Source organism: Notolepis coatsorum (genome assembly GCF_963971535.1).
Source record: "Notolepis coatsorum genome assembly, chromosome: 14".
Taxonomy (NCBI): domain Eukaryota; kingdom Metazoa; phylum Chordata; class Actinopteri; order Aulopiformes; family Paralepididae; genus Notolepis; species Notolepis coatsorum.
Window position 1 is genome coordinate 12,662,085 of NC_140178.1, and position 20,062 is coordinate 12,682,146.

A 20,062-nucleotide genomic window follows, 5' to 3' on the forward strand; every position below is an offset into this window, starting at 1 on the left:
GAGAGAAAGAAGAAGAAGGTAGAGAAGAGAGAAGAAGAGAGAAGAAGGTATGAGAGAAAAGAGAAGAAGGTAGAGAGAAGAAGAGAGAAGATCGTATGATAGAAGAACAAAATGAACTAAATGAAGAAATTAAACAGGGATTGCAAAAGGAAAGAAAAAGCCTCTCTGACGGACGTAGGGCGTGTGGGGAGGGGCCTGGGCTCCCAGTGTGGGGAGGGGCCTGGGTTCCCAGTAGGGCGTGTGGGGAGGGGCCTGGGTTCCCAGTAGGGTGTGTGGGGAGGGGCCTGGGTTCCCAGTAGGGCGTGTGGGGAGGGGCCTGGGTTCCCAGTAGGGCGTGGGGAGGGGCCTGGGCTCCCAGTGTGGGGAGGGGCCTGGGTTCCCAGTAGGGCGTGTGGGGAGGGCCTGGGTTCCCAGTAGGGCGTGGGGAGGGGCCTGGGTTCCCAGTAGGGCGTGTGGGGAGGGGCCTGGGTTCCCAGTAGGGCGTGTGGGGAGGGGCCTGGGCTCCCAGTGTGGGGAGGGGCCTGGGTGGGGAGGGGCCTGGGTGGGGAGGGGCCTGGGCTCCCAGTGTGGGGAGGGGCCTGGGTGGGGAGGGGCCTGGGCTCCAGTGGGGAGGGGCCTGGGCTCCCAGTCTCGGACAGCACCAATAAAGTAGCCTGAAAGCACTTAATCATCAGTTAAGGGAGCGGAGGCTCATCCTGCCCCGGCGCTCGATAAGACATTAGTGAGACTCGTCCGAGAAGGAGGAGCATCATCCACTCAACAGTGAAACACAAGGCTGCTGCTCTAAATGGGGGTCAAACAGAACGGCGGGGAATCTAGATCCACGATTGGTCCGGTGTAGGCTGTGATCACGTTGGACCCCTTTATGGACTTTATGGACTTTTCTCTGTTGTTTTCAATGGTTTTGTTGCATCAGGCGCTCGGCTTGGCTCAGTTTAACCCTTTCACTGCCACACTACCAAACGGTTAACCCGTTCACTGCGACAATACAGAAGGTTAACCCCTTTCACTGCCACACGGCAAAGGGTTAACCCTTTCACTACCGCACTACAGAAGGTTAACCCTTTCACTACCGCACTACAGAGTGTGGTAGTGAAAGGGTTAACCCTCTGTCGTGTTGGTTGTGAAAGGGTTAAAAGCCGTGTACGTGGGAGGGTTTCGGGGGCTTCTGTTCTACTGGTTACCAGTGGGCTGTGGTTTCGAATACCAGACGTCAAGATGTTGCAATTAAAATCGGTTTATTCCGTATAATTCATATTTCCAGGGGAAAGGGGAACAATATAATTCCCATCAGAAACGTCTCTCTGGAAGCAGCTTCCTTGCCTGCTGGGGGCGTGTGCACACAATCTCTCCTAATTAAAGATCCGCACGGCGCTGTCCGAGGTGCTGAAACAGAACTCGGGGTTCACCATTGACAGTGCCTTTGCACAAGCCATTGGCTGATCCCTCATTAAACTTCAACAGTGCTTATCGACGACTAGCAGGATATTATTTAATTTACATTATAGGCGCCAAACCAAAGTTCTGGGTGAGAGAGAGAGAGAGAGAGAGAGAGAGAGAGAGAGAGAGAGAGAGAGAGAGAGAGAGAGAGAGAGAGAAGAGAAGAGAGAGGAGAGAGAGAGAGAGAGAGAGAGAGAGAGAGAGAGAGAGAGAGAGAGAGAGAGAGAGAGAGAGAAAGAGAGAAAGAGAGAGACTGAAGATGATTGCCATTCATTTGATGTTCTGTTAACTTATTAACATAATATAATTAAAGCCTACATGTCGTTTCTGCTATGACTATATAGAGACCATACATGAAGCCTCCACCTTCTCCTTTAATAACATGCAATTACTAAAATTGAAACTATAGTGAAAGGTGTCAGTACACATTTGTGTTTGTAGTTCTGTGCGCGTAATATTGTGTGTATGTGTTTTACTATATTATGGATTGAGTGTAAAGCACTTTGGTCAACCTTGTTGTTATTAAACGTGCTATATGAATAAAGTTGGATTGGATTGGAGTTATGTAATGTTGCTGGTATGATGTCGATATGACTATCAACAGATAATTTCCCTATTTTCAATTTTTTACTGAGAAGAACCACTCGTGGAGAAAATAAGCGACCACAACTTTGTATCCGTCTTTAGGATGGTCCTCTCTGTATCAAAGAAGACAATCACACATGTTGATTTTTATCCTGAAGTCATCGCTAGGTAAGCTGCCCTTATATATCGCCAGACTTCTGTCCTTTTATACTTGCTTTTTTAATACCAGACGAGCAGCAACTGGGATGCTTTTAAATGTTCCTTTGATGCAGTCAGAGCTTGGTAAAGCTGCATTCTCCCTTTTTATGGAATACGCTGCAAGTGAAACTTTGTCTAGAGGCACTTCCTACTGTGAATGCTTTTAAAGGTATGTTACGACTAGCCCTTCATGAAACATGTAACTGTTTTACCTGATCCTCAAACAGAACAGGCGAGTGAGGATATAGACACAGCTAGTGAAACGTATTTTTTCTTCTTCTCTTCTCTAGCAGTAGAGCTAAAGTACAAACATTTTGAACCACGTAATAATTATGGGTTCTATTTTCATGCTCTGAAACGTCCATGCGTTGGTGGTATAGTGGTGAGCATAGCTGCCTTCCAAGCAGTTGACCCGGGTTCGATTCCCGGCCAACGCAGTGAATTCTTTTCTTTTGGCCTCCTTGTCAAACATGTCCATATACATTTTTTACATGTATTTTCAGTAACACTGTTTGTAGTTCTTAATATCGTACATGCTATTGCTGATCTGATCGTGCTTCTTGCCCCGGCGCCGTCTGTATTTGTATTTGATTTTTATGTTTTTTGTTTAATGCCCTTGTTTTTATGTCGAAACGTGTTGTGTGCCGTGTTGGTCAGGACTCCCTGGAAGAAGAGCTCTTGTATCTCAATGGGACATTCCTGGATAAATAAAGGATAAATAAAATAAGAAATTAAAAAAAATTTATTTAAAAATAAACTCTATTGGTCTATAGCATCAGAACCTGGTCTAGCATCAGAACCTGGTCTAGCATCAGGACCTGGTCTAACATCAGAACCTGGTCTAGCATCAGAACCTGGTCTAGCATCAGAACCTGGTCTAACATCAGAACCTGGTCTAGCATCAGGACCTGGTCTAACATCAGAACCTGGTCTAACATCAGGACCTGGTCTAACATCAGAACCTGGTCTAGCATCAGAACCTGGTCTAGCATCAGAATGAATGAATGAATGACCTTTATTTATAGAGCACCCTTCACAGCACGAATGCACAGGGTGCTTTACACTACAGCTTAATATAAAAACACAATAAAAACAAAATCAGAAATAAATGACAACAGACAAACAGCAGTTAAAAACAGTGAAACCAGATAGAAAAAGTAGAATAAAAGAATTTGGATAAAATCATGAGTCACTAATTAAAACAACACTATAGAACAGTAAAAGGCGCCTATGTGTGATTAAAAGCCTGCCTGAACAAATGTGTTTTTAGTTGTTTTTTAAAAGAGTTCTCAGAGGGGGCAGTTCGCAGGTCCAGGGGGAGAGCGTTCCAGAGCCTTGGTGCTGTCACCTCGAAGGCTCGATCACCCCTTGTTTTTAGCCTGGTCCTGGGGATCACTAGGAGGTGCTGATCGGCAGATCTGAGTGAGCGGGTGTTTGTGTAGGGATGGATGAGTTCCGTGATGTAGATAGGGGCCTGACCGTGAAGTGCTCTGAAAGTGAAAGTGAGGACTTTGAAGTGAATTCTATAGTGTACCGGGAGCCAGTGCAGGGATACCAAAATGGGAGTGATGTGACATGATTTTTTTGACCTTGTGAGTAGCCTGGCTGCTCACAAGGTCCTGGTCTAGCATCAGGACCTGGTCTAACATCAGAACCTGCATCAGAACCTGGTCTAACATCAGAACCTGGTCTAGCATCAGAACATGGTCTAGCATCAAAACCTGGTCTAGCATCAGAACCTGGTCTAGCATCAGAACCTGGTCTAGCATCAGAACCTGGTCTAGCATCAGGACCTGGTCTAACATCAGAACCTGCATCAGAACCTGGTCTAACATCAGAACCTGGTCTAGCCTCAGAACCTGGTCTAGTCTCAGGACCTGGTCTAACATCAGAACCTGGTCTAGCATCAGAACCTGGTCTAGCATCAGAACCTGGTCTAGCATCAGAACCTGGTCTAGCATCAGAACCTGGTCTAGCCTCAGAACCTGGTCTAGTCTCAGAACCTGGTCTAGTCTCAGAACCTGGTCTAGCATCAGAACCTGGTCTAGCATCAGAACCTGGTCTAGCATCAGAACCTGGTCTAGCATCAGAACCTGGTCTAGCCTCAGAACCTGGTCTAGCATCAGAACCTGGTCTAGCCTCAGAACCTGGTCTAGCATCAGAACCTGGTCTAGCATCAGAACCTGGTCTAGCATCAGAACCTGGTCTAGCCTCAGAACCTGGTCTAGCATCAGAACCTGGTCCAGCATCAGAACCTGGTCTAGCCTCAGAACCTGGTCTAGCATCAGAACCTGGTCTAGCATCAGAACCTGGTCTAGCCTCAGAACCTGGTCTAGCATCAGAACCTGGTCTAGCCTCAGAACCTGGTCTAGCATCAGAACCTGGTCTAGCATCAGAACCTGCATCAGAACCTGGTCTAGCATCAGGACCTGGTCTAGCATCAGAACCTGGTCTAACATCAGAACCTGGTCTAGCATCAGGACCTGGTCTAACATCAGAACCTGGTCTAGCATCAGAACCTGGTCTAGCCTCAGAACCTGGTCTAGCATCAGAACCTGGTCTAGCCTCAGAACCTGGTCTAACATCAGAACCAAACCCTTTCCTCACAAGCTAAATTTCTGCAATGTTTTAACCACTCAAATAAATTTCACAAAACATTTAGCAGTAATAAACAATGCCTCGATTGACTGTTAAAAACATGAAATAAACAACATACAGTAAATACAACTAGGGCCAGGGTTCTGGTCTCTCTTTTGTCCTCAGTGTAAGAAAAAACCCATATTTAATGTAGTTGTTATCGGGAGCAATTAGGGGTAAAGTGTCTTGCTCAAGGACACTTCGACACGCTGCCCCCCGGAGGAAGCGGGAATTGAACCGGGAACCTTCCGATTACCAGACGACCTCTCTATCTATCTCCTGAGCCACTGTCGCCCCCAATCCCCTAATAATACTAACCATCAATAAAATCATAATTTTAAATCCCTAAATGGCCTGGCCCCTGCGTCTCCACACCCCATCCAGAGCCCTAAGGTCAGCCGACCAACTGCTGCTACATGTGCCCAGGTCTAGGTCAACACCAGAGGGGACAGAGCTTTTTCCATAGCCGCCCCTAAACTGTGGAGCCCTGACCCTGGAGGTCTTTAAGTCCCGGCTTAAGACTCATCTATTCTCCCTGGCCTTTGACCCGAGCTGAGCCTGCCTCCTAGGTTGTTACTTTTAGTCCCTTTATGCCTTGTTTTTGGAATCTACTGCACTTTTACTTCTTTTATTCTTCTTTTATTTATTTAAATTTTATTTTATATTATTTTTTTTAAATTTCTATCTGAACCCATGTACTTTGTATTTGCACTTTTAAAAAAAATATAAATTTAGTATATGTATTGTTTATGTATTTTTTTGTTTTTATCTGTGAAGCACTTTGGTACAGTCACAAAACTGTTGTAAATGTGCTATATAAATAAAGTTGATTATGATCAAATCAAACCCTAAAATAGCCCCTTGTCCTTGTAGGTTCTGACCAAATCTCTACACAAGGATGTAAAAATTATTGTTTTCCTTCTTCGTGAGGACATTTGGTCCCCGCAAGGATAGGCAAACAAGGACACAATGCACACACGCACGCACACACCCACGCACGCACGCACGCACGCACACGCACACGCACACGCACACGCACACACACACGCACACACACACACAGTACTCACGTGGAGAGCAGCCATCTGGACTGCTTGACCACGCCCAGGCAGGTGACCAAGCAGATGACCAGATCCATGATCAGCAGCAGCAGATAGGTGAGCCACCTGCAAGCAGACAGAACCGAGCATCAACAATATATACTTTGAGATGAGATTATATTATATTAAAATGTATTGTCATCGGGCGGTCAGGTGGCGTAGCGGAGATTGCGTTCGTCACCAACACCGGAGACGCTGGATTCGCCTGTTCGAATCCAGCTCCCAGCTCCGGCGTTGTCACCAGCTTGGCTGGCCGTTCACACTAATACAATTGGCTGTATTAGAGGGTGGGAAAGCTGGCGGGGTGGGTCCTGGTCGTTGTAAACAGCGACTCCTACAGTTCGGTCGGGGCGCCTGCTCAGCGCGGATAGGATCTAAGTGAGGTAGTGTGATCCTTCCACACGTTACACCCTCTCAGTGAGAGTCCGCGCTGCCAGGTGAAAAGAAGCGGTTGATTGGCTAGACGTGTGTCGGAGGAAGCACGTGATAGCCTCCACTCTCCCAGACCGACTGTGGGGGGTAAGTGCGCAGCGACCAAGAAGGGGATTGGGAATTGGCATAACGACTAACATTGGGATGGGAGAAAATCGGAGGAAAAAGGAGGGGGAAAAATATATAAAAAAAAAAAAAAAAAATGTATTGTCATCATACAGCACAAGTACAGTACAACGAAAAGAAGTGTGGCTATTCAGTAACCAAGTAGGTTTAAAGAAGCATATGTAGCAGGTATATTTAGAGTCTAGACAGATATGGATATACTGTATATGCCGTAAATATAAATATATAAATGTATATATAGAATAGAATAGACGTACTTTATTGTACTTCAGCACCACAGAACGCTCACAATGAACATTCAGTTAGTAAAAAATATATATATTATATATAAAAAATTATACAAAAATACAAAAAATATATATAAAGAATACAAATAAAAAATTAAATTGTTGATAATATTTTTTATCATATACGGTATATACAGCACTATTGTACATGCATGCATAGAGAGTTATATGAATAGACTATAGTACGATATACTACATGGCATAATGATATACTTCATGAATAATATTCCTCATCATATCATAACATAAAGTAAACACAGTTAGGAGCACAAGGTACTGTAGGTCATACAGAGCGGCCCCCCGGGGAGACGGGGCTGAGACGCTGAACGTGTGCAGATAATATACAGACTCTCTGCTCGTCTCCTAGTTAGAGCCCATCTGTTCCGGGTCGTCTGCAGCCCAGAGCTTAATAATTGAACAGGACAAATCCATGGGTATGAATATTTCACGCTCTTAAAGTGCGCTCCTACATATAAGAAGGGGCCACACACACACACACACAGCCTGGACCCCCTACAGCAGAGTGTGTGTGTGTGTGTGTGTGTGTGTGTGTGTGTGTGTGTGTGTGTGTGTGTGTGTGTGTGTGTGTGTGTGTGTGTGTCTTTTGACGCAAACCCCGCCTTAAAAGTATGCATTATACATGATGTTTGTATAATAATAATAATAATATAATAATAATAATAATAATAATAATAATAATAATAATAATAATAATAATAATAATAATAATAATAATAATAATAATAATAATAATAATAAGTAGGGATGTTCGATATTGGCTTTTTTACCGATAACCGATATACCGATATTGTCCAACTCTTAATTTCCGATACCGATATCAACCGATACCGCTATATGCGGGGTTTCCCCCCCAGAAAAACGGAATAATTTCAGGTAATTAACATTACATATATCTTGTCGTGGAATTAACACAACATTATGCATACTTTTGACAATAAATAAAATAAGAATTTGTTCTTACTTGCTTGCCTGGGTAAATAAAGGTTAAATAAATGTAAAACCGATATTTTCCGATATTACATTTTAATGCCAATATCGGCCGATAATATCGGACATCCCTAATAATAAGCTATATTTGTATAGCACCTTTCACAGCAGTAAAAAAATAAAAAAAATTTATAAAATGAGCACAAAGTTGGCAGATTAAGAGCAATGCATAAAGTGCAGACAGTGTTCAAACCTTGCACCGTTGACCTTTAAAGGTTTTTGTTAAAAGTGGTATGTGGTCCAGTTATGTTGCTCTGATTAGTATTCCTCTTGAAGTTGTCAGGCTTCAAATCTCAATCTATCTAAATACACATTTGCCATGTTTCCTATGCAAAATCGTTCAATATTTCCTTTGAAATGTAGTGGAGTAAAAATACAAAGTTCCCTAAAATGAAAAAATACTCAAGTAAACAAAATTGTAAGTAAGTACATGAGTACTTTCCACCGCTGTGTATGGCTTCGGTGACCAAAAAGACCATTCATCTCCAGCAGTGGCGTGCACAGATAGGGCCAAAGGGGGGCTTGAGCCCCTGCCCTTTTGCCCCAAGTGCCCACCCCAAAATGTTTTGTTAAATATGAACACTGGGGGTGGGATCCACAAAGAATGGATTGCACGGTGCTAATTGCACCCTTACTTACAATTCATTATGAATTGAAAATGGGGGACCCTGATGTAAACAAGATGAATGTATTTCTCTGGTCTGCATCCCCTTAACAATTGTGTGTATTTAGCCGTACTGTATTGTACCCATTCTGCAATCTGGTAATAAAATGTTCAATCAATCAATCACCTGCAATGAATTGTAAGTAAGGGTGCAATTAGCACCGTGCAATCCATTCTTTGTGGATCCCGCCCTGGGTGTTGGTGGGTTAAGTGCCCTTTTTGTAGCTTGAGCCCCTGCCCCCCAAATTCTCTGTGCACACCCCTGATCTCCAGAATCCTAAGGGACTGTGTAAAATGCCCTGCATTGTGGGGACCTAGTCTGGGTGTGGATTTGACCATGCACCTCCAAGCCACCAGGCTTCCCTTCCCCTGTTCTTCCCCACTCTCTCTCACTCTCACTCTCACTCTCACTCTCTCTCTCTCTCTCTCTCTCTCTCTCTCTCTCTCTCTCTCTCTCTCTCTCTCTCTCTCTCTCTCTCTCTCTCTCTCTCTCTCTCTCTCTCTCTCTCTCTCTCTCTCTCTCTCTCTCTCTCTCTCTCTCTCTCTCTCTCTCTCTCTCTCTCTCTCTCTCTCTCTCTCTCTCTCTCGTAATACAAATAGACCCCCTGTTCACTGTAAAGTGCCACGTTTTGATATATTGAGCTTCAAACTTTACGTTAATTTCGGTCTTTAACGCGACGTGGGCATAAAGGAATCAAGGGTCAAGAGTCACTTTATTGTCCCATCAGCTGGGAAATTTGTCTTGGGCTTACACCCACACTACAGCCACAGACACATACATACAGACATGACACAACACAACTGACTCCAAAACAGAGGAGATACACAATATAAAAGATGCAGTAAAGTACCTGCACAGCAGGATGTCTGGCAACACCACATTAGAATAGTATACCCAAATATACTAGTATAATATAATATAATAGTATACCCAAAAAAAAATTTATATCGATTATCGAATATCGATAATATAACAACCAAATATCAGTTATTCGATAGTTGCCCTTTATCTGGCACTATTTAAAAGTTTGACTGAGATCGGAATAAAGGAGCTTTTAAACCTATTTAGTCTAGAGCGTGGAACTCTAAACTTCCTCCCAGAGGGCAGTGGGGGGGGGGGGGGGGGGTTTAGAGTTCCACGCTCTAGACTAAATAGGTTTAAAAACTCCTTCATTCCGATCTCAGTCAAACTTTTAAATAGTGCCAGATAATGGGCAACTATGGCGAGGATGCAAAGCATGTTAGATGCAGGGACTTAATTCGGGTCGCAAAAAAGGCACACTCTGTAGCCCTGCTCTGCTGTAATGTTTACACTGCGTTTCAGATGCTACTGCTGTGCTGTCGGACGGATACGACTCACCGCGGGATTTTCAAAATAAGAGTATCGCAATATGAACCGATCTTTTTATGTTGCATCGATCCTATTGGATCATTGATAATAGATCGATATATCGATCTGGATCGATGTATCGTCCCACCCCTACTGACTACCCCGCCTGGTGAACCTCCTGCCTGGTGAACCTCCTGACTACCTGCCTGGTGAACCTCCTGACTACCTGCCTGGTGAACCTCCTGATTACCTGCCTGGTGAACCTCCTGACTACCTGCCTGGTGAACCTCCTGCCTGGTGAACCTCCTGACTACCTGCCTGGTGAACCTCCTGACTACCTGCCTGGTGAACCTCCTGCCTGGTGAACCTCCTGACTGCCTGCCTGGTGAACCTCCTGGCCTGGTGAACCTCCTGACTACCTGCCTGGTGAACCTCCTGACTACCCGCCTGGTGAACCTCCTGCCTGGTGAACCTCCTGTCTGGTGAACCTCCCGCCTGGTGAACCTCCCGCCTGGTGAACATCCTGCCTGGTGAACCTCCCGCCTGGTGAACCTCCTGGCCTGGTGAACCTCCTGACTACCTGCCTGGTGAACCTCCTGACTACCCGCCTGGTGAACCTCCTGTCTGGTGAACCTCCCGCCTGGTGAACCTCCCGCCTGGTGAACATCCTGCCTGGTGAACCTCCCGCCTGGTGAACCTCCTGCCTGGTGAACCTCCTGCCTGGTGAACCTCCCGCCTGGTGAACCTCCCGCCTGGTGAACATCCCGCCTGGTGAACCTCCCGCCTGGTGAATCTCATGCCTGGTGAACCTCCTGCCTGGTGAACCTCCCGCCTGGTGAACCCCCTGCCTGGTGAACCTCCTGTCTGGTGAACCTCCCGCCTGGTGAACCTCCTGCCTGGTGAACCTCCTGCCTGGTGAACCCCCTGCCTGGTGAACCTCCTGTCTGGTGAACCTCCTGCCTGGTGAACCCCCTGCCTGGTGAACCTCCTGTCTGGTGAACCTCCTGTCTGGTGAACCTCCTGCCTGGTGAACCTCCTGTCTGGTGAACCTCCTGCCTGGTGAACCTCCTGCCTGGTGAACCTCTTGCCTGGTGAACCTCTTGCCTGGTGAACCTCCTGCCTGGTGAACCTCTTGCCTGGTGAACCTCCTGTCTGGTGAACCTCCTGCCTGGTGAACCTCCCGCCTGGTGAACCCCCTGCCTGGTGAACCTCTTGCCTGGTGAACCTCCTGTCTGGTGAACCTCCTGACTACCTGCCTGGTGAACCTCTTGCCTGGTGAACCTCCTGCCTGGTGAACCTCCTGCCTGGTGAACCCCCTGCCTGGTGAACCTCTTGCCTGGTGAACCTCCTGTCTGGTGAACCTCCTGCCTGGTGAACCTCTTGCCTGGTGAACCTCTTGCCTGGTGAACCTCCTGCCTGGTGAACCTCTTGCCTGGTGAACCTCCTGCCTGGTGAACCTCCTGCCTGGTGAACCTCCCGCCTGGTGAACCTCCCGCCTGGTGAACCTCCCGCCTGGTGAACCTCCTGCCTGGTGAACCTCCTGCCTGGTGAACCTCCTCTCCTGCTCCTTTACGTCATCCCTGGATTCTTACTCTTTGTTTTGTCCCGTGAGATTTGAATCTTTTTGTTCCAGGCAATTGGACTTTAATTGTTCTTGTGGTTTCTTTTGATACTTTTTTTCACAATGCTCAGCGTTGTTTTTATTAAATTTATTTTTGTGTTCTTGTTCTGTTTACCCCGATTCCTAGTATTCCCCTGTTCCATATCTTCGTATATATGGCTTTTACTCCCATGTCCCGTCTATATTCATTCTGTGTCTGCCTTTGGGTTCTGGATCTTGTATATACAGTACAGATTTAGCCTGATCTAGGACTAGGATCCGTTGGTGCTCTTTGCCGTTTGATTGCCGCAGGGTTGTTACGGGAAATTTATATTATTCAGAGCAGACAAGCCATTCAGAACTAGCTCCACATCTGATGTTGTTCTTGGAAACAGAAAGTGAAGTGGCATCAGTCCTATTCGGAGGCCAAGACAAGTGCCGAACTAATCTGGTGCCCGGCCCAGTTTGTACATTTGTTTGTTTACTTTTGAGCATGAGTGATGAGCCAGCCAATCAGGGAGGGAGGAAAGTTTGTGCGCTTCACCAACCAAAAGAATATATTAATAAATGTTGACTTTGATTTGTTTCTTTGGGGAAAGATTTAACAAGCTCCATAGATTTTTGCACCTGCCGTCTACAACACCCATTCTCCAAATCTCATCTTGCTGAAAATCCCCAAAACTCACTCTGTAATTGTGACAATCATCATTTCAGTCTGCCGTGCCCACAGACTGGAACAATTTACTAAAAAGGTTTAAAACTGGACGATGTAATCTCCAAATAAGCTTTCAAGGATACTATCATGGACATTTCAACTGACACTTGCAACTGTTTCTAAACTGGCACCTGCATCTGCCTGCCTGCTGTGGCTGTTTTGTTTCACTCTGTTTGTCTTACGGTGTTTTAACTTGTTTTAATCGTGTTCTGTGTTAACTTTGTATTTATATCACCACCTGCCCCCTGTCCCTCAACAGGCTGTGCCCTTTGCCAGGTCGCCATTGGAAATAGGAATTTGTTGGCGGCTAGTGGGCAAGGCGCTCGCCACCAACGCAGGAGATGCTGGGTTCGAGCCCAGCTCTCGGCGTTGCTACCAGCTTGGCTGGTCGTTCATACTAATACAATTGGCTGTGTTAAAGGGTGGGAAGCTGGTGGGTGGGGATCGGATGTTGTGGACAGCGACTCCTACAGGTCAGTTGGTGCGCCTGCGCAGTAGAATCAGGAAGCAACGGGGGCGGCGTGTCCCTCCCACGCAGACCCTCGCCGCTGAGAGATCGCGCTGTGCAGGTGAAAAGATGTGACGGCTGCCTCCTCGAGTACCGGAGGGGACACGTGATGCAAGGCTTCGTCCACATTGCAGCCGGCTTGTGGGAGGCATGGTCTAACAACGTTCGAGACAGGGGAGGGTAGAATTGGACGATACGAAATTGGGGAAGGGAGAAAAATAGAAAAACGGGGAGAAAAAGTAGATACAAAAAAAGAATAAGGAAATAGGAATTTGTTTTGACTTCAGGGCTCCCTAGACCGACCAGTGGGGGGCACATGCGTGCAACGACCAGGAAGGGGAGGGGGGAATTGGCATAACGACTAAATTGGGATGGGAGGAAAAATACAGAAAAATAGGAGGAGAAAAAGTGGATAAAAAAATGTAAATGTAATAAACCTTTAAAGGGGAACTATTTTACAATTTCTTTCACTATTTGGGCACTTTTACACAATTCCTGTGAGTCTATGGAACACCTCTGTAATATATATATATTTTTTATTCATTGTTTTGTATTTATGTACTAATCAAGTCCTCAAAAACAGCATTTTTCTACCTCAAGATCTCGAGCTGTTTTGAGCCTGGGCTCCTAAACCACTGTGCAGCGTCGTCGTCGCCTGAACATTAACATGCAGCAGTGACTATATGACATCACAGATAGGCACATTTTCAAACGACTCAGTTCAGTGAGGGTGAATATTGTGAGAGGAGAATTGGAAGAATGCACCAATATGAGAATTTTGAGACATAGATCATATTAATATAAGTTCACATAGCTAGGAAACAATGCTAAACACTCAAAAAGGCCATTTATAAGATAGTTCCCCTTTAACGTGAAGACACTTCGCAGCATGTTTGTACAGTAGGGATATGCCACGACGATGAGTCACTGACAGCATATGGAGCCTTGGAGTGGAGTGGCCAGACCCATTAACAAGAGGCTATCCGGCGGGTAACTATACACCCTGAGTGTATGAAATGACCACTCAACTTTCCAGAAACGAGCAGCAGGCAGGCAGGCAAGCACATGGGGGGGGGGGGTTGGGATAGCAGCGGACGAGAGAGAGACCACAATTTGATTTGTCTCCATAAATGCAGACGGAAGCGTTCAAAGTGAACGCAGGTGCGTGTTGGAAGAGGAGGAATTGAGAGACTCCGCGTCCAGCGCGGAGGAGGAGGGGAGGTAGAAAACAGAGCAGCGGAATTTCTCTTCCCCGCCCCCACCTCACCCCACCCCACCCCCTTTATTCAATAACCTCTCGGCTGGCATGCCGTAACACTAGCCCTTCATCAATACGATGCCCATTCTCCACAGGCAGCACACGGTCCACCGTCGTGTGAAATCCAATCATCGAACAGGAGATTTGGAGTCGGGTTCCGCACGGGCAGCAGGTCCAACTGGGGTGGAGGAGGAGGAGGAGGAGGAGGAGGAGGAGGAGGAAGGCCTGGGTCGCGAAGATCTGCGTGTCGGACGGCAGGTGGAGGACGTCGTTTTACAGAAACTGCATTACAGCGGACGCCGGTATGAACGGGAAAAGGAAAAGGCTGCATTTATCCCAAGCGCTTTACAATTAAATTTTCTCCTCGCATTTGACCCATTCACTCACACATTCACACACCCAAGGCGGCGTAGGCGACCATGCAAGGTGCCAACCTGCTCATCGGGGAGCAATTGTGCTCAAGGACACTTTGACACGCTGCGCAGGAGGAGTGGGAATCGAACCGGGAAACCTCCGGATTACACTTTACTTGCACTTTGCTGTACAGTTTTATTTATATGCGTCTTATATTGCAACTGACTGTTGATCGTCACATCCTGGTTAGACCTACACAATCTCGGTGCACTGTCTTGTACTGTGTAATGACAATAAAGTGAATCTAATCTAATCTAATCTAATTACCAGACGACTGCTCTATCTCTCAAGCCACTGTCGCCCCTAATGGTAGCCGACTGTGTTCCCTCATGGGGCAGGCGCCAGAGGTTATAATTAATAACGATGGTCACTATAGGTTACTGCCAGTACCTGCTATATACGCTATTATCGAGCGTGATAATGCTGGACCCACCGACAAGTGATACGTTCCAGTCACCCCTGACAAGTCCAGGGGAGCTTTAATCACTGCTAACATGGTTACAATCTGCTCCTCTCTTCCTCACTGCCACCCCCTGGGTAGGGGCTTATCTTAGGCCTGCTCTCTCTCTCTCTCTCTCCCTCCTCCCTCCCCTGCTCTCTCTCTCCCTCCCTCACTCCCTCCCTCTCTCTCTCCCTCCCTCCCTCTCTCTCTCCCTCCCTCCTTATCTCCCTCCCTCTCTCTCTATACCTCTCTCCTTCTCCCTCATCCCCCCTTATCTCTCACTCCCTCTCTCTCACTCCCTCCTTCTCTCCCACCTTCTCTCTCTCTCCTTCCCTCCTTCTCCCCCTCTCTCTCCCTCTCCCCCCTCTCTCTCCCTCTTACTTTCTCTCTCCCTCCCTCTCTCTCCATCCCTCCTTCTCTCCCACCCTCTCTGTATGGCTGAGGGGAATACAATTTCCGAGGAATAATGAAAAAAAAGACGAATTCAAGATGAGGAGTATTAACCCATTCTCTGCCGGGCATTGTACCCATCCTAAACCATCCTCTGCCAGCTCTATTTGGTCTATGGAGATGTTCACCTTCTTTGCAGGGCTTTAACATTGTTGGGCAACGTTGTACAAGCTCCTCCTCCTGCATTCCTGTGTGTTAGTTGGTTGGATCCACTACACTCCGGTTACTACTGAACGGACGTGTTTTTGCGGACCTCCCAAACTTTCAAACTTTAGACTGTTTTCTTTCTTTCTACCATTTTTTAACCAGTGATCTTAACTGATCACTGTGACTTTTGCTCTTATCGTTTATACTGTTGGATTTATTGGTTTTATGTGACTTTTTACTGGACGTGACCTAAAGCTATCGGCGCTTGTTGTTGCCATAGCTACAGCTACACGCTACAGTACTCGCAGTGCTGAACTCCCCCGAGGAAATGGCTCCAACATCAGATGTCGCAGAAATGCGAACGGAACTGAAGACCATCGAGATACTAGTAATGGATCTTCTCAAGCGTCAAACGGAGCTCATGTCCAAGCTGGCTGGCATGGAAAAAGCGGACGCAGGCTGCACCAGTAGTCCCTCCTGGGCGACAGTGGTGAGGGGCCGAAGGAAGCTCTCCCTTCCTCTATATGATCCCTTTGATTCACCTCAACTATCAAACCGATTCAATCCTCTTTGTAATGATTCCAGCCTCCTAGGCTCTCCCTCGCTTCCGTCTCCTGCTGCTAGTACTGTAGCTTTGCTCAAAGACTATCCGATGCTAGCTACTAGCCTAGCTACTAGCCAGGCTCCAAGCGAAGCTGCCAGGACGGCGGCCCTCTCCAGCTCACGACTCAACCATGGAAATATATCGACTACAACCCAGAGCAGAAAGCGCTCTGCCCTGTTTGCTCTCGCATCGCCAAGCTCCCCAGACTCACGCGATGGGTCCGACTCCCCAAAGTTTAAACGTCCTCGTCTGCGGTGCTCTGCAGCCCATACCAGTATGATCATTCAAACGGCGAGTGTCATCGATGGAAATGCCGCTGTGAACGAGCCCCTCCACACGGCGCTGCTGCCCGACCAACCGTCTAACTCCGCCAGCAATGCAGACGCTACTCCTGCGGCTTTTCACCATAGAAACCTGGCCATCTACGACGGGGAATGCATCCAGGAACAGCCAGAGATCCTACTCATCGGAGATTCCATCACCAGGTTTTTGCAAATACCACACGGCATTACGTATTGTTTTTCCGGTTTAAAAGTTACTGACTTACTTGAGTGTACTCCCGAAATCATCGAGAGATATCCGTCCGCCCACACCGTTATCATTCATATCGGAGCAAATGACGTAATGGCTAGACAATCCGTTAAACTCCAATCTGACTTTGAATCACTAATACTCACTATTGAAAGCCTGGGTAAAATATGCATTGTGTCTGGCCCCATTCCATCCATAGGTCGTGGATCTGAGCGATTTAGCCGTCTGTTCTGGTTGCACAAATGGCTACAGACCCACTGTACTACTATAGGACTTTGCTATATAAATAACTTTGATCTGCTCTGGTCCAGGAAATACCATTACAGACCCGATGGCATCCATCCAAACATATCAGGGGTAAATGTGCTAATACATAACGTCATACAAAGTATAGCATCACTGGCCTGACAACCAACCATATCTAGCTCTGTAGACTATATACAGAAGCAGCCTAAACTACAAAAAAACACGTTGAGTGTCATCCCGATTCTGATCACCAAAAGACTAATCAATTACTCATTATCACGTCCCATATGTAAATCTAACCTTATCAATATCAGTGTTCAACCACAGACTATCTCACACCCCACTACAGAACCCGTACAGCTAAAACTAGCACTGTTCAACGTTAGAGCGCTGAAACAAAAATCATTTCTGATAAATGAACTCATAGTAAAACATGGTGTACATTGTATGTTTTTAGTAGAGACATGGTTAGACAATATCACTGGTGTAGCAACACTGATTGAGACCTGCCCTTCCAATTTTAAATTCTATCAATCAAACAGACAGAGTGGGAGGGGAGGCGGAATAGCAGCAATCATCTCCACTCAATTTGTGTGCAATGATATTGACCTGGGAACATTTTTATCATTTGAATACCTTGCTATTGTATTGAAAACAGAAATGCCAGTAATATGTGTGACATTGTATCGACCACCAAGGTACTCGCCACTCTTCATACAGGAATTTTCAGAACTCATATCGATCTGCATTACCAGGTATGATAGAATCATTCTTAATGGAGATCTAAACATTCATATCAACAAAAAGGATGACCCCAGGGGTTGTGAGTTTCTGAACCTACTGGACAGTTTTGGACTGATGCAACATGTTCACGAGGCCACCCACCAACATGGCAACACTCTGGACCTACTAATAACAACAGGGCTAAACATTGAGAATATATCAGTAAAACAAATTCCAATTTCTGACCATTATTGTGTGTTCTATGGTACAAGCCTAATATTACATAAGACCAGAAGCGAATTCCTAGTTCACAGAAGGCTTCTGGACGCTAGAGCTGAAGCAAAATTCTCTAGTATGATGAAATCATATGACCAATGCAGTGAATCCTCCTTAAATCAGCAAGTGCAAAACTTCCACAGCACCTTGTCAACTGTGTTAGATACTGTTGCCCCTCTAAAGGTTAAAAAGGTAAAAACTGATAGAATCTCTCCATGGCTAAATAAAACCAATGTTAAAGATAACAAGAGAAAATGTAGGATAGCCGAGCGAAAATGGAGGAAACTCAAACTCACAGCTCACTTTAATTTATACAAAGACGCCATGGGCGCATACAATAAGGCAATACAACTTGCGAGAAAGGAATATTTTTCCAAAATGATCTCAGAAAATATAGGTAACTCCAGGGTACTTTTTTCCACCATTGACCGGCTGATTAACATACCACCCCCCCATATACCGCAGCCATCAGCCACAAAATGTGAAGAGTTCGCAGTTTTCTTTAATGAAAAAATATCATTGATTAGAGCAAGCATTACCGCTGATATAGATCTGGCTGTGAGTGAAACCCCACCTGAGATAACTATGGGGGAATTCACATGTATTACATTACCTGACCTCTGTAAGATTGTCTCTGAGTGTAATTCCGCCACCTCCTGCCTCGATCCTATACCAACAGCATTTCTCAAGCGGGTGTTTGATAGTGTCTCAAATCATGTCCTTGAAATCATAAATGTCTCTTCAAACAGGCACTTTTCCAGATGCATTTAAAACGGCTGTAGTAAAACCACTACTAAAGAAAACAAACTTAGATGTAAACGAACTAAAAAGCTATAGGCCAATATCGAACCTTCCATTTATCAGCAAGATATTAGAAAAGATAGTCTCAGTACAAATAAACTCCTTTCTCAAAGATAATAACATCATGGAGGAACTACAATCAGGTTTCAGAACAAATCACAGCACTGAAACTGCCCTTACCAAAATAGTTAGCGACCTCAGGCTAAACTCCGATGCTGGCAAAGTCTCAATTCTTGTCCTATTGGACCTTAGTGCAGCGTTCGATACGATTGACCATAATATCTTGATCAGTCGTCTTGAAAGACTGGTTGGCTTTTCCGATCATGTACTAAATTGGCTCATAACATACATTAAGGGGAGAAGGTTCTATGTTAAGCTTGGAGACAATGTATCCGAGGAACATGACAGCAATTTTGGAGTCGCACAAGGAAGCTGCCTTGGTCCATTACTCTTCTCACTATATATGCTGCCCCTCGGGGACATCATTCGAGACCACAATGTATGCTTCCATAGTTATGCTGATGATACACAACTATATATCTCCGCAGAACCAAATAACACTACAGCCATACAGTCCATTACAAATTGTCTGTTAGCAATAAACAAGTGGATGAACAATAACTTCCTAAAATTAAACGAAAGCAAGACCGAAATCCTATTGATCGGCCCAAAAGCGAAAAGGGAAGTGCTTTGTAAAAACCTGGGGAGTTTGTCATCCTATGTAAAGACTGAGGTTACAAGCCTAGGTGTCATCTTGGACTCAGACCTGACCTTTAAGTCTCATATAAATAAGGCCATGAAAACGTCATTCTTCCACCTAAGAAACATAGCGAAAGTAAGACCTTTCGTAAATAAAAAGGATGCAGAGAAACGTATTCATGCTTTTGTATCAAGTCGGCTTGACTATTGTAATGCACTGTTCACTGGTCTTCCCAAAGCAACCATTGGGAAGCTTCAGCTTATCCAAAACTCTGCAGCTCGATTACTAACTCATACAAGGAGAAGAGAACATATCACTCCAGTCCTGGCCACTCTGCACTGGCTTCCAATAACTCATAGAATTGATTTTAAGGTCCTTTTCCTAACATATAAAGCTCTTAATGAGCAAGGCCCAAAATACATAGCAAATTCCCTAGTTAGTTATCTGCCCTCAAGAACGCTACGGTCATCCACTACAGGTTTACTAGACACGCCCAGAAACCAAAAAAGGATAGGAAGTATGGCATTTGCCAACTATGCCCCAAAACTATGGAACACACTACCAACACACATCAGAAACGCCAGCTCTATACACATTTTTAAAGGAAAATTAAAAACGTACCTATACAGTCTAGCTTACAAATAGTTATGGCTTGGAAAAACCTGATGGATCCATGAGGCTAGGATAAGCCTTGTGGACCCAACTTTTTAGATGAAGGAACGGGTACATAGGAGACACGCCTCCAGTTTTTCAAAAGTTTTTGACACGCCTCAGCTTCTGAGCTGAACGGTCGTGTTTTTGCGGACCTCCCAAACTTTCAAACTTTTTAGATGAAGGAAC

The 20,062-nt window shown here is 45.7% G+C and overlaps 1 pseudogene across 1 annotated transcript in view; it reads right to left on the reverse strand.

Moving 5' to 3' along the window:
• Positions 1-20,062, reverse strand: part of LOC311240420 (protein tweety homolog 2-like) — a 112,764-nt pseudogene that overhangs the window by 14,216 nt on the left and 78,486 nt on the right. Inside the window, exons 5-6 of the transcript in view lie at positions 5,931-6,026; positions 175-553 (exon numbers count right to left, since the gene is read on the reverse strand). The product of the transcript in view is annotated as a protein tweety homolog 2-like (transcript). The remainder of the gene's footprint in view (positions 1-174; positions 554-5,930; positions 6,027-20,062) is intronic.